Source organism: Spermophilus citellus (assembly GCF_964194105.1).
Source record: "Spermophilus citellus genome assembly, chromosome: 11".
NCBI classification, from domain to species: domain Eukaryota; kingdom Metazoa; phylum Chordata; class Mammalia; order Rodentia; family Sciuridae; genus Spermophilus; species Spermophilus citellus.
Genome location: NC_138192.1, coordinates 21,867,541 through 21,882,946, shown reverse-complemented (window position 1 = coordinate 21,882,946; position 15,406 = coordinate 21,867,541). Strand labels below are relative to the sequence as shown.

General features: G+C 41.8%; 1 protein-coding gene across 1 annotated transcript in view; it reads right to left on the bottom strand.

Annotated features, from left to right (window-relative positions):
* The window catches only part of NCKAP5 (NCK associated protein 5), an 858,948-nt gene that overhangs the window by 42,662 nt on the left and 800,880 nt on the right, over window positions 1-15,406 (bottom strand). The gene's annotated exons all lie outside the window — the stretch shown is intronic.

The window sequence follows — 15,406 nt, the reverse complement described above, 5'->3', positions numbered from 1 at the left end:
GTGTGAAGCTTAGGGAAGAGCACCTTATCAAGTTGGTGTTCTTCATACTAAAATTATCTATAGTAATAGTCTCAGATATGTGTAAAAATAACAATTTGGTTGGTATTTATTCATGTTATTTGAGTTTTATAGCTGGATAAAGTGACCTGTTGTCAATAAGTTATATATACAATTTTGTGTTACTTCTCACACTAGAATAGGAATTTAAATGTATTTTTGGAAGGTAACAAGAAGAGCCTGGGGCTGGGGCTATAGCTCAGTGGCAGAACACTTGCCTCGCACGTGTGAGGCACTGGGCTCGATCCTCAGCACTATATATATATATATATATGCCTGATCTGTTCAAAAATGACATTGTAAAACTTAAAAGCATTTTGTCAATTTTTTTCACAAAAAGAAGGTTAAAAGCTCTCTTGGCCTTTATTTGATTCATGTTTTAGATGTGATACTGTATTGTGTTATATGTCAAGATAGTTGCCTTATCTGAGATAAGGCTCTGCCTCCCACCTTACTCCATGTTAGCATGGCTCCAAAATAAGCTAGATTTGAGCTCTTTTAGAGTTGTGTTCAAAAGATTGGAAGTTGTTCTAAAGATTACTATGATCTCAAAGACGGAATATAATACATAACTAAGTAAATGTTTAGATTATAAAAATCATTTTACTTGGTTCATAGCTGTTACACAAATTGAATATGTTTTTGCTCTGTTAATTTCATTTTGTATTTTTCCTTGTAAACTTTGTAACTGTTACCAGTTAGTGTTTTGCAGAGGTACTGCTTCTAATAAAACAACCTGAGTTAATTTGAGTTAACAGGCCATTAGGTCAGACAGGCTACAATGCTGACTTACAGTGTGAATACTGATCCCAATTAAATGAAAGGGGTAACTGTAAAATGACAGATACTTAAGTTATCTGTTATTCCCACTTTAAGACTAGTGCAGTGGCCTGCCAGATATTTAAAACCAAAAAAACTTGGAGACCAAAGTCAAGGAAGTAAAAGGGCCAAGGAAAAAAACAGCCAATATTTTGGCCTTTGTCCGCTAAAGTCACCTAGGACCCCTCTCTGGGCCCTGTAACTCCAGTGAGTCACCTGATATGCTGGTCAGAGAGATTAAGAGGACCCTAGAGAACAGGAAGCCAGCCACTGCACATTCTGCAAAGAGGAGGATCATTGGAGAGGGAAATGTCTCTGAGGCTTCCAAGAGAAGCCACATATTGTCAACCAGACCCTGGCCCATGCAGGCAGATGGCACCACTGGTAAAGCTAAAGAAGCCAAGAGACTTTGCACATGTCCCCAGAGTGATCTCTGAGGAATCTCAGCTGTTAAGATTAGACAGGAACAAGATCAGTTTTGACCAAGTTGGTCTTAAACACCTGGCAGAAGAGTATAGCCTAAGCACAGTTCTACATGGACATTTAAAAGGAAAACAATTTTTTAAAATGTAACTTAAGATGTACACTGTGTCAGCCCTACCAAAAGAAAGAAAAGCTGGAGGCTATTAAGGAAGGGTTCTTGGGTGGGAGTGCCTAATAATAATGATTACAAGGACTCCAGAGTTGTAAGTTTGTCCTGAGTTATTTTGAGCCTGATCTCCTAGACCTACAAATCTTCTTAACCTCCTACGTTGATGAACTTGATCTATTTTTCACTGATATTATTATGAGTTATTGTCTTCATGGTTTTCAGAGACTGACGGAAATACTAAATTGCTTTTGTGATAATTATTTACAAAAAAGTAATCGTTGCTGTCTTGTTGGTTTAGCATGATCCCTGCCCTATGTATGACTTGTCCAGTCACCTGCCATCTGCCATTGTGGACATCTGGACTGCTCTGATGCTAAGAACTTGTAACTGTCCATGCCCCACCTGATAGAACAAGGACTTTGGGTTACTTCCCCCAACTTTGCCCTCTTAAGCAGGAATCAGTTTGGAGATATAGTCATCCATTGTTTTTTCCACAGTGGAGAAATAAAACAGTGGTCTGCTTTATGCTTTGAATGTCGTCCTTGCTGCTCTGCCACAACTTATATTTCAAATGGACATGTTTCTGTCTCTTCCTCTCTCCCTACTCCTTCCTAATCTATCCCCTCCCCAATCTCAGAGGAAACAGGATTACCTTTCTTCCCTATTTTAGGCAGATTTATCTGTCCTTGAGTACACACTAACCATAGGAACAAAATATCTGTACTATGGGGATGGTACCTGAAGATCTTAGAAATGACTCTCTCTCAAATTAACAAGTGAATTAAACTCCAACAGAGAACACGTGGAATATAGCCTTTGAATCAGCTCTTTAAAAGCCTGCTGATGAGCATAATCACAGCCTCTGGGATAGAGGTCTTCTGTATTTCTTCTTTGCTAACAAAGCAATAAACCTTTTTCATTTTTCTAAAAAAATAAATAAATAAAAATAAAAAAGAAACCCCCACTAGGAAGAAACCTTGATTATGTTTTTCTCCCTTTGCTCAGAATTGTCACGCAGTAGTCATAAACTGTTTTCTCACCCAGCCTCTCAAAAAACATTCATTAAGTGCTTGCCCTATGCTTGGGATTTAGTATGAAATGTCACACTCTAGTATTAAGGAAGGGGCAGGTGAGAATTATAACAATTTGATAGGGTAAAACCGAAATTCTGTGGGATCCAAGAGGGGCATCAACCTGTATCTTGAGTTCTGACTTTGAGATGATCTATTTCAAGCCCCTATCTGACGTGGGAAAACAAGACCCCATGATATAAATGAGACAGTCCATGATGTAAGATCACAGAGAAGGAGTTATAGCAGAGGACAAGAGGGCATTGGTGGAAAGAGGCTCTGTATTGTATTTGGGGGGGGACTGTGTTAGTCAGCTGTTTGTCGTTGTGACCCAAGTACCCAACAAGAAAAACTTAGAGGAGGAAAAGTTTATTTGGGGCTCACAGTTTTAGAAGTTCATTCCATCATTGGCTGACTCCATTGCTCTGGGCTCAAGGTGAGGCAGAACAAAATGGCAGAAGGGCAAGGTGAAGGGACATTGCTCCATTCATGACAGCCAGGAAACGGAGAGGAGAAGATGAATTCTTCCAGAGCACATCACCACTGACCCACCTCCTCCAGTCATACCCACCTGCCTATAGTTAGTCCATTCAAACAGGGATGAATTGATTAGGTTACAGTTCTCATGATTCGATCATTCCAACTCTTCACATTCCAGCTAATGCAGGAGAACTGAGGGGACAGTTCATAGCTAATGCATAACAAGAACTTACATGCTACTGATAGTGTTAGTGACTATTTAACTAACAAGATGACAGGTTGGGTACCTGGGTTCTTCCCAACACTGTGCCTTCTCTCTACAACTAGCCAATAAGCTCTCTGAGGGCAGTAGTGTATTTCATGCTTTCTTGTCTCTATTCCCAACTGCATTTAGCTTGGTGGTAATCCATGGTGAGTCCCCAAACAAGTACTCACTGAGTCTACCCATAATCATGACTAAAAAGAGCTTTCAATCCGTCTAAATGTGCTCAGATATTTCTCTTGTATATGTCCCTTCTTTTCCTTGCTCATCATCAGGTCTGCAATATGACTCTTTCAAAAGTAACTGGACAGGAGAGAATCCCTGACTCTCCATGAATAGAGGCCACTGCCAGCAAACACCTTCCTTTACCTAAACATGGGCCTTAGGTGGCTTTTTAATTAATTATACCTTATGGTGAAATGACATAGCAAACTCCAAAATATGGGAGTGAAAGTCTCAGCTTAGCCAGTTAAATGATTGCCATTAAAAAAATTATGATCTTTTCATTTTACCCAATTACCAAATTACCCCCTTCACAGTTGGCTCTAAAAGAAATATTTCATTACCCATTGGTACCTTCTTTTCAATATTAAAGTAACTTATGATAACTGGATAGGAAAAAAAAAAACAAACAAAAACCAAATAGAAACTATGAGAAACATGAAGATTTTTTTGTTTTGAAATAACTTTGTGGGGCTGGGGATGTGGCTCAAGTGGTAGCGCACTCGCCTGGCATGCGTGCGGCCCGGGTTCGATCCTCAGCACCACATACCAACAAAGATGTTGTGTCCGCCGAGAACTAAAAAATAAATATTAAAAATTATCTCTCTCTCTCTCTCTCTCTCTCTCTCTCTCTCTTTAAAAAAAAAAGAAATAACTTTGTATTAGGGAAGTTCTTTTCAGTAAAATAAATTGATGAGTTTGACCATTATAAAAATAAAATTGACACAGCAAAGAACACCACAAATGATGTCAGAAGCAAATACTAAACAGGGAAAATATTAATAACTGGTATCACAAACAAAGGAAAAACCTCACCAATTTTCAAAGAGCTTATAGAAATTGGGATGACAAAGACTGATAACCCAGTTGAAAATTCAACAAGGTCACAAACAGATGGTTCACAGAGTTAGGAGTATGAGTGAGCTTTAAACAGACTTGCACAAAAATTCTCAACCTCACTCTAAATAAGATAAATCAAGTCTAAACCACACTAGAACATTGATTCTCCTATGTCAGATTGACAGAAGGTAAAGTTTGCTATTAAATTCGTTGAGACATAGGGTCCCACATATGTCAGTCACTGCAGATGATGTGAAATGGTGCAACTCCTCTGAAGGTGCTTATACAGTCCAACTGCTGGGAATCTACTTCACAGATATCCATAAAAGAGCAGTTAAGTTAAATGTGGTATAGCTATACAATATAGCTGTAAAAAATAACAGAGAGGACTCATACATGCTGGCATGGAATGCTCTCCAGGATTTATTATGCAGAAGAAGGCAAAATAAAACAAGAAGCAGGACAGTGTGTACAGTATGTTTCTTCTTGTGTAAGCGATATATATTTGCATTTTTTTTTGGTTTGTACAGAGAAAGCCTGGAATAACCAACAAGAAACCAATAAGAATGGTTGTCTATATGGAGTCGGTGACACAGAGAAAGGGGAGAAACATCTAAGCTCAAAACAGTAAAATCAGTTAAAAATGATCCCTAAGGAAAATTCCAGCAACCTCTCAAATAGCAAAGGCTGCCGAATACTGAAGCATGAAGCTTGAGTTTCTCCTGATTGCAGCACTTGTTCTCAAAGTGACAGAACATCAAACCTGGGGCAACCTGAATATATCCAGCCTAGCACAGGCCCAAAGACGGGAAGGAAGACATTTGTTCAAAATCACCAAGGTATGCTATGATCCAAGATGACAAGATGACAGGTTGGGAACCTGGGTTCTTCCCAACATTGCAAAGTTTTCCCAGGGCACTGTAGTACAAGGAACTCTTAGTCAGCATAGCTTCAGGGCTTTCCTAGAATATTGATACTGTAGGGTAACCTTCTAAAATATAACTCCATGATAGGTTAGATATGTGTGTCCCCCAAAAGCTCACATGTGAGACAATGTAAGAAAGTTTAGAGGTGAAATGACTGGGTAATGAGAGCTTTAATCTAATCAATGCATTAATCCTCTGACAGGGATTAACTGGGAGGTAACTATAGGCAGGTAGGGTATGGCTGGGGGAGGTAGGTCACTGGGCATGTGCCTTTGATGTATATTGTTTGTCCCTGGTAAGCAGAATCTCTCTCTATGCTTCCTGATGTCCTGTCCCCAGCTGCTTTCCTCTACCACACACTACTGCCATGATTTTCTGTCTACATCTCAGACACCAAGGAATGGAGTTGGCCGTCTAAGGATGGAGACCTCTAAAACTGTGAGCTCCAAAGTAAACTTTTCCTCCTCTAGTTGTTCTCAGGTCTTTTGGTCAAAGCAGTGAAAAGGCTGACGGAAAGACTCAGGAAGGCATCTGGTGGAATCTAGGGGAAGGAACATCACAGATGAAAAGGGTCAAGGGTGCATTTATAGCACAAAAGAGGAAGGGCTAAATAAACTGATCTCAGTTTCTTCAAACAAAAAAGTCAGGAGTGGAAGAAGAAAGGCTCTGTATTATGTTTCTGGCATGAGGAGGTTCTTAACAGAAGCAAATCAACAGGGCAAAACTGGGGGCTTAGCCACTAATCTCAGTCTGCATGAGGTCAAGAGCCAGGTTGGCCAATGGGAAGTATTATAGTTTACATATGAGGTGTCCCCCAAAAGCTCATGTGTGAGACAATGCAAGAAAGTTTTTGAGGTGAAAAGACTGGGATGGGAGACTTTTGATCTAATCAGCACATTTATCTACTGATAGGGATTAACTGGGTGGTAAATGTAGGGTGTGGCTGGAGGAGGTGGTCATGGGTTTGTATTTTGTCTGTGATGAGGGGAGCTCTCTTTTTGCTTCCTAGTGGCCATGTCTTGAGCTGCTTTCCTCTGCCATGATGTTCTACCTCATTTTGGGCCCAGAGCAATGGAGTTGGCTGTCTATGGACTGAGACCTCTGAAACCATGAGCTCCAAATCAAAGTTTCCTTCTTAAAAACTGTGCTTGTGAGGTCTTTTTGTCACCGTGGAGAAAAAGCTGAGTAACAGAGGTAGAATAATATCTCCTTCTCTAACTAAATTCCTCAAAAGGTAAGTTGATTTATAAGAAAGCCCCTGCCTAATTAAAATGGACCCACTTTGCAATCTAGCCTTACCACATTTCAGGTTTCCATGTAGCTGTATCTGGGAACAATGAGTGATAGTTTGGGATATTGCCATCTATTTTAGGTCAATAAACAGGAAGAAAAATGCTGCTTGGCTTGTTTCCAGGAACCCTAAATCAGTTCTTTCTCACTTAGAATGAATTTCAACTACAGATATTTCCTTTAATGAAACTGTACAGACGTGGCTAATTTATGAGGAAAGTTTACCTTTTTTTTTTTTTTTTTTGAGTGTTAGCTTCATATTATTTTGGCCTACACATTCAAAAGTCCCTATGCTCCTCTCCCCTTACTCTGACATCCTAGATCTTGTATTTCATAAAATTTTCCTTTTCTGGGCCTATTGAATATAATCATATCCACATTTCCTAGCCCACTGCAGGTTGAAAGTCCTGTCACATCAATTGTCACAGGTGAGATATTCTGTGAGGAGGTAGCAAGGTGGGTTTTGTGGCCGATGGAACTAATGGTCAGAAAGGCCAGTATTTCTCATCCAGGATCACAGCTCCAATTAATGGCACAGAGCTAGAAACAGGTGTCCTAACTCCCAGTTATGGCTATTTCTAATACACAGCCAAGTGGTCCATGGCTTTGGGGTTCTGGGTTCCCGAATTGGAATTTTTCTCAGCAAAACTCCTGGTTGCTGGCTGGGAAGGCACCCTGTTTTCCCTTGAGCTTCATTGCTCTGCTGTACGTAGTAACTGTATGTATGTTTCCAGGCTCTGGGCTAGTTCAAGAGGGGCAGTTGGCATGAGACAGTGCTTGAAATTGACTCTTTCTTGGTCCTTAACATCTCAGAACCAGGCACTTTTTAGAAATGAGAATGTATCCGTCTCCTTTCCCCCCAACACCTCAAGGTTTGCACATTGCTTTCTTCATTTGTGCAGTATAATATCTAAAAAGATCGTTTTTGAACACTGCACTCATTTTTTACCCACCTCCCCCAGTTCTTCAAGATCACTCCTTTTATTTACCCCTGTATTTTATTCCTGAGATTATTGTTAATCTTCCTTGTCTTAACCACCAGTGAGAACATTTCTGGCAAGGGACTCTTTCTAAATGTCACTGTGTGCTTTTAAGCCAAATATGAAACTCTATGGTCCCCAAGGAAACCCAAACACCTGTTGACTATGTTGTTTTTCCTCCATTTTTCATCTAATTGCAATTTACCTGCCTTACCAGAGCAGTGTGAGGATTAACTGTCCTCAGGTAACTTTCGAGTCTATAAAGGATTTCTGCCTCCTCAGGGCACATGTTCTCTAAGAAAGACAGAACTGAAATACTAATAAGGGACTTAATGTGCAGAAATCTCAAATAGGCTGTGCTCTGTTATCACTTGACAGGCGGCACCTTCCTAACACCTTCTGACAAAGGCACCAGGAACAAATGGGATCAACAGCCAAGTCTGCAAGGCCAGACAGGAGCATGAACTTCCTTGTCAAAGCCTTTTGGAGGAAGCACATCTTAACCACCAATTTAGATAGCTGAGCAGGGCCTGGTGCACCTGCTGGGCATGCAGTGGTCTGTGGTTGCCGTCATATTTTGACACAAACATTTGACAACTTCTCCGTCTTAATGAACATTTCCGATACCTAAAGGTTAACCTTCTCTTGGCTTCTTCTTGTCACTATTGACATTTTGTGCCAGATTACTGCTTGCTGTTGGGGGCTGTCCTATGCATTGGAAGATGTTTGGCAGCATCCCTGGGTTCCACACACCAGAGAATAGTCCCTGCTCCCTCAGAGTTATGACAACCTAAAACATCTCAAGATACTGCCAAAATGTCTTCTGGGGAGGGGGCACAATCACATGGGCTTGCTGATCAAGTATGAACTCTTGATATATATACTCAGATTGGGGTGTGTCTTTACAAAAAAAGTCATCCTCAAACATGCATATGGTGCTGCATAAATATCAGGGTCCTTGGAAAACTTTCTTGGCCACCCCCTATCAAGTTATACTTCATTTTGCTTCCCAACAGGCAGTTGAGGGAGACACACATTTTCACAAATGAAACAGCAACCTATTTGTTACTTACTTCTTTGGTTTTAGATCCATTGCTTCGTTTTCTTTCAGCTCTGGCAGCCAAAGACTGATAATTTGCATGATATTAAGTATCATTTGCTCCCCTCCCTCCCCACCACCTATTCCACATCAACCAAGGATTTGCTTTTTACTTTAAAATTCCATTTTGCAAGCTCCTTTTTAAATGTTCTGGGCTGCAAGATGTTTGAATTTGAGGGGTGTTTAACATGGGCAGGTGCTATGCAGAGGAGTGGGGGAGAACATCCATCAAAGGGTGACAAACTCTGAGGGGGACATCTCTTCCCTCCAAAATGTCTCATTAGGGTCCCCAGGCTTAGCTTCCATCTCCTCTGTATCCCGCAGTCCAATTTAATTGAGCGACGGCCTCGCCACGGCACACTGCTCTTTCGACAGGAGGGTAAACTCATTCTGTCCATCATGACATTTGCTTTCTTAAGGGCCTCACAATATGCAGTTTAAATAATTAAATGCAGGTCACATTGCAGGCTCCCCTTTCAAGCCTGTCGGAGGGCACAGTGGGTTCCTTCTGATACTTAGCTTTTGACCACGTGGTTTTGAGAAGTTACTAGGGTTCCTGTTTCTATGGCTATTATGCATGACACTTCTCCCCACTAGGATCCCTGAACCTCGGCGCAGTGCAAATCCAATGTGAACAGCCGAATGGGCTGTGGATTTTCTGATGATGGATAAACGATGACAGAGGAATTTGAGACCCTGGTTCCCAGCAAGAGTCTCAGAGCAGCCTGCTTGTCATGGTCAATACTTTCCATTTGTCATCCAGAAAAGTTTAGTGCTTGGAGACAAATCCCTTGTGTTCCAGTGCATATGTCCATTCACCTCCATCTGGGGTGGGCTTGTCAAAAATAAAGCCAATCTTAAAAGTGACCCCAAAGAAGAGAAATTTCAGGAAGGACTCAAGATAACTCTTACCTGTAGTGTCCATTTTAAACAATAGGTTTATCTGTGGCAGGGGGGCAGGTAGGGGGGACTCAGAGTGATTATAATGAGTTTGGATTTAGTTGAACCCAATGCTGATTTTGCACATTACGGAGATTTGTCATCTTTAAGTAATGTGCCAGATGAATGCTTTAAAATAGATACAACTTTGTGTGAATTCTCTATAATATAGCAAAATCTGATTGCTCTATTAATAGCCAGAGTCCTTGGCCTTGAGAAAGCAGGATGGCAGCATTTTTAAAATTCATCATCTCTGCATAATTAGTTGAGGATCTCTAAATATTCAAGCTGAAGAATTAACCAGGAGCTGGGGCCGCCATCCCTCAGCGTCCCTTTCAATATTGTTCCACAGTCATCATTTCCTTGCGTTTTTCTAATTACTGCAAAACCAATTGTTTTTAACTCAACTGCCCTGGCTTTTTGTAATTTGTTGAGTGTAATTACCTTCAAAGGAAGAAAATGTACTTCTTGTTCGGGAAATTGGGGCTTGATTAGGCGAGCATCATCAGGCGGCCGTGGGACCCCAGCTGCAAAGCTTTTGCGAATCTCACCTGACCACAGCATTGGGAGAGTTTGAGGCTCTAGGAAGAGGGCCCTCTTGAAAGGGAGCCCCATATTGTGGTGAGCTGTAGATCTTTTTGGGGTTTTCCTGGGAGAAGTGATTTTATGAGCACCACAAAGCACTAGGAATTCTGGTTCCTCGATCAGAGCAGCCAACAGTATGGCTATGAGCAGTCATGCTTAATGGTTCTTGATTATCTCCTCTCATGTCTGTATGTCTGCCCATGAGAAACTGGGGAGTGGGACTGTCTTATTAATCTGTCCCTCCACCCCAGTGTCTAGCAATGGCCAGGCAGAGTAGTTGATGAATAAACCAAATAAACTAGTTTGGAGGTCAAGTCTCTTCTAGCTTTTTCTCGTTCTTCCGATTCTCTTAACCTACTAACCAGTTCTACCTGTAGACCCTCAAAGAAGGAATTCTAGAATAGTTTTCAGCTTCCATTTCTCCTCTTCAACTCAGGAGTATGATAAATATTAGTGAATAAGAGTGGTTCTCTAGGACGATAATTCCAAAATTGGGGCAGAGTCTAAGAGAATCAAGCCAGGAGGCCCAGGGCTACTGAAATAAAACAAGATAATTCTAATATACCTCCAACAGCCTCTGTGAAGACTCATCATGAAAGAGCGAGTTAAAATTATACATAACAAAGACTCAGCACTACAAAGTATACCTTAAATCAGTGTCAGTGAATGTGGCTTATAAGCCAGACATTTATTTATTCAATAAATAGGTTTTATTGGGCATCAGATGTTGCACAAGGTTTGCTGATGTGACATAAGACACTGTTTTTTTTTTTTCTGAAGTGTCACAGGCACCTAAATCCTTTCAGATTCCATTAAGTAAATTTAACTCTGTGAACTTTGATCAAGTTACTGTTAGCTTGATGGCACTTGGTTTTCTCATCTGTGAAATCAAGACAAAATGTCTCTATAAGCTTCTAATGACGAATGAATGTGAAAAATTTAAGTGGAAAGACAGCTGGCCTTTAACAATAGACTTGTCAGTAGAAGTAGGTACATTGGCTTCAACAGACTAGAATTTGAATGATTCAATTATGTGCAATATTAAGAGTATAAGTGAATCCAGTGAAGAAGAATAAACATACAATAGATTCCATTGAAACAGCAAAGAAAATATACTTAACCAAGCAGTCCACCTAAATGAACAAATTTTTATGCAAAAGTGGGGATTCAGCTCAATATTGTCTTGCTGCTAATGCTAAGAGGCAAACCAAGGTACCTGGGATCTACTCTTAAATCTGGGGGAAAAAACCAAAAGCAAACCATAAAACCTGGTTGCCACCTGCTGTACATTAAAAATGTAGGAAATTGATGAAGTTGAAAGGAAGTATACAGATGGAAGACTGGACTTTGTGAGTGATACAGAATGATTGAAGGGTTTTAAGCAAAGGAACAACATGATGGGGTTTTGCATTTCAGCAAGGTACTTGGGTGGCAGTGTAGGTGACACACTTGAGGGAGTTGAGCCTGGGAATGGATGACTAGAGCAAGGAGCAGAGGGAGGTTTGGTCACCAAGCAAACACCCTACCAGTCTATGAGAAAAACAATCCATTTTCTTAACAGCACTCACTTCAGATAAGGTACCCACCGAACCCACCACTCAGCCATCCTGACCCTCTGCCACTGCTGCAAATCAGGGTGCAGAACAGAACCAGGCAAACGGGTTTCAGTCACAGTGAGTGCCATGTTGACTCACCATTCACCTCCAGACTCCTTTCCATGCCCTTGTAACACTTTACCCTACTGGAATTTCTACCCACCAACACCGTCTTGCTTCCAATCACTTTGGACCCGGATGGGAAAGAGGCCATATAAAGATTAAAGGAAGGGGCTGGGGATGTGGCTCAAGCGGTAGCGCGCTCGCCTGGCATGCGTGCGGCCCGGGTTGGATCCTCAGCACCACATACCAACAAAGATGTTGTGTCCGCCGAGAACTAAAAATAAATATTAAAAATTCTCTTCTCTCTCTCTCTCTCCTCTCTCACTCTCTCTTAAAAAAAAAAAAAAAAAAAAAAAAAAAAAAAAGATTAAAGGAAGGTGTTTCTTCGTCTTAAGAAAAGTGCACTCCTACCCTAGAAAACTCATGATAACCCTCCTACTCATTATCTACCCCTGCCACCCTTCTTAGCCCTTGTTTGGGTGGAAAAGTTGACCTATAAGTTTGTCTTCACCAGTCCAACCCAGAGGGCTCAGCCAGGGGTGAGATTCCCCACCCTGCTCCCAGGGACTGGATTCAGAGCTGCAAGGGTCCTCCCTTCAGCTTACATTCAGTTCCTGGTTTGCTCTCTCCTTTTGCTCCCCTCCTCTGTCTCCTCTGTGCTTTCTCCAAGGTCTTGCCTGCAGGAAAGGGGCATGAATATTTGTTTTACCAGCTTGGCAAATCAGAGTGGGTAGCTCCGTGGTGACAAAGCCACCAAATTGCTTCTGTTTACTCCCTCACCTGCTGGGCCACCCACCCAGCTCTTAAATCCTGCTCCTGAGCTGACTCTACACTAAACAACTTGGACTCTTTAAGCATTTTAAAAAATGGAGCTAAAGAAACTAACCTTGAAAGAAAAGAGGTCCATTCACTTTGGTGTTTGATGAGCCCACAGGCAGGGTTCTGGAAAGTAGGTTTCTTTTGCCACATTTAGTGTAAAGCAAAGAAGCAATGGGAAGCCAGGGAACAGGACATGGGGCCACAAACCTCTCTGTCTTTAAGGGACAGCCCCCAAGCCACACTGTGACTGGCAGGGAGAGTGGCCAGGGACTGAGGAGGCTTTTATGGAAGGGGGTGGTCAGAGGGTTCAGGTAGCTGAGGTAGTCACTACCAAAGGTCCTCCCCCTGCCCAAGGAGAGTTTCAGAGAACCAAGAAGAAAGGGGGTGTTCTGGAAAGCACAGCCGTAGTGGAGAACATCCAGTAAGGCTTCAGGGATCTACTGGCAAATTCCACCCTGCAGAGTGGAGCCTTCCACTGTAAACCTTTGTTACTTAAAGAGCCAGAGTTACAATAACAATTCTCACTTTCCTAGGCCCTTGTGATGAAAGCAAGCAACTACTGACTTGGTGGAATGAAATCTCCACCGGCTACTCAAGGCACACACTCATTTCTTTTTTCAGTTATTTTTATTTTTTTTTAATTTTTATACCACCTTTGTCAGCATTTAGAAAGTTGATGCTGCGTCCACCCTGAGTATCTCTTCCTAGGGTTTGTTAGAAGCTAGCATATACCTACAGCTGTGCTAGCTATCTGCACACAACCTTCTCCGTTCCTGGCAGCACCAGTATCAGCCAGGGTGATGGGCCCGGCTTGTCTGGGTGTGTAAATGACAGGTCTCCAACCACAAGCACACATTTAAAGGCAGAGGTCAAGTACCATGGTGGAGGGCAGGATTGTCTTGCAAGCTGTGCTGCTTATAGGACTTCAGCACCTTCTCCCAGGAAGTGATATTTGCCCAGAAGTTAAAGTGTAAGAATGAAATAAGCCTGCTCCTCTCAAGAGTGAGGGTGCTGTGGTTGAAGACAACAGGATAAATAAAGTGAATACATAGAGAAAAAAATTCAGGCTGGAAATTCACTTCATTTTGCAGAGAAATTAAAAAGTAGTTCAAGAAGAATGTTCTCCATTGACCTGGACCCATAGTCAGAACCAAATGCTGCGTCTTTACGGCTCTGCATGGCTCATTTTAACAAGCCATGTTAAAATCCAAACCCTCAGGTAAGCTCTCTCAGACCCACATACTCTCTCCTTGAATTCAGAGAGTTTGTCATGATCTGAATCCTTTCCCAGGACATTTTCAAATTGCCTTCAGCACATCCAGTATCCTTTATTTCTACTTCTTTTGTCCACATCGACTGGAACACTACTGCCAGATTGAGAGACAGGATCAAATTTAATGACTGTGTCCCTCTTTTTTAGATACAAGGATCATACAGAATCGTGCAACTCCTTGACATAAAGTAGTCCCTCGGTATCTGCTGGGGATTGATTCCAAGACCCCTAGTGGATGCTTAAGACCTTTATATAAATGGCACAGTTTTTGGCTATAACCTATGCACATCCTCCTGTATACTTTAAATCTCTAGCTGATTTATAATACATAACACAATGTAAATGGTATGTAAATAGTTGTTACACAGTACTGTTCAGGGAATAACAAGAGGGAAAAGTCTGTATGTGTTCCGTACGGATGTGATCTTTTCCAAATATTTTCAGTCTATGGTTGGTTGAACCTGTGGATGCAGAACCTGGGGTTATGGAAGGCTGACTGCTTTTCCTTCACTTGGTTTCTAAGACACTACACTCCCCCAGCTCTCCTCCCTCCTTGCTGCTCCTGCTCAATCTCCTTTGCTGGGTCCTCCCTTCTTCCTGACCTCTGAGGTGGAAGGACATGGCTTCCCCTCCATCTACTCTAGCCCTGCTCCTCATTTCATTTCCAAGCTGAGAAATGCTTTCTGCATGCTGATGTCAATCAAATTCACGTGTCCAGCCTGATCTGGTTTGCTCAAATCCAGACTCACCGGTCAACTGCCACTCACCACCTCCTGGAACTTCACAGCACCTGGAACTTGTCTAAATGGAAGTCCATATCAGCTTCCAACCCCTAGCCTTAGCCTTCTCTGTGTTAGTCTCTGGTAACTCTGGACCTTCCAGAATCCGATCCTGGGAATCATTCTTGATTCACTTGTTCTTCTGCTGCCACCTCCACTCCAACACTCAATCTTGTTGGATTCTTATTTAAATCAGGAATCAAGCTGTGTTCAGGCCCTGTGCAATGAGCTCCGTATGACTATTTATATTTAAATGAAACTAGATTATTATTTATATTTAAATTAAATTAAAATTTAAAAAAAAAACTAAAGAGAGAGCAATAAGAAATAGTTCAAATAGGAACTCTTAGAACAACTGTAGAGAAATCAAATACCCGCCCCCAGTTTCTTATTCCCAGGGGTGACGTTTCATGTATATAGCAGCCACAGCAGACACAGAGCGTTTCCATCACTGCATCAGTCAGCTGCTCTCACTTCAGGGAGTGCACCAAGCCTGGTCCAAGTCATTAAAATCTCCTGCCTGGACAATTATCACCACCCCCTTGGTTGATCTTACTTCTTCAGTCTCCACCATATGGCAGAGGGATCCTTTTCAAACATCTCAGGTCACACCATTGTTGTGCTCAAAGATGTCCAGAGTTCTTGTGTGTATCTCCCAGACCAGAAAGGTCCATGACTTCTGGACCCCTGACCCATCTGAATACATCTTGTCAGTT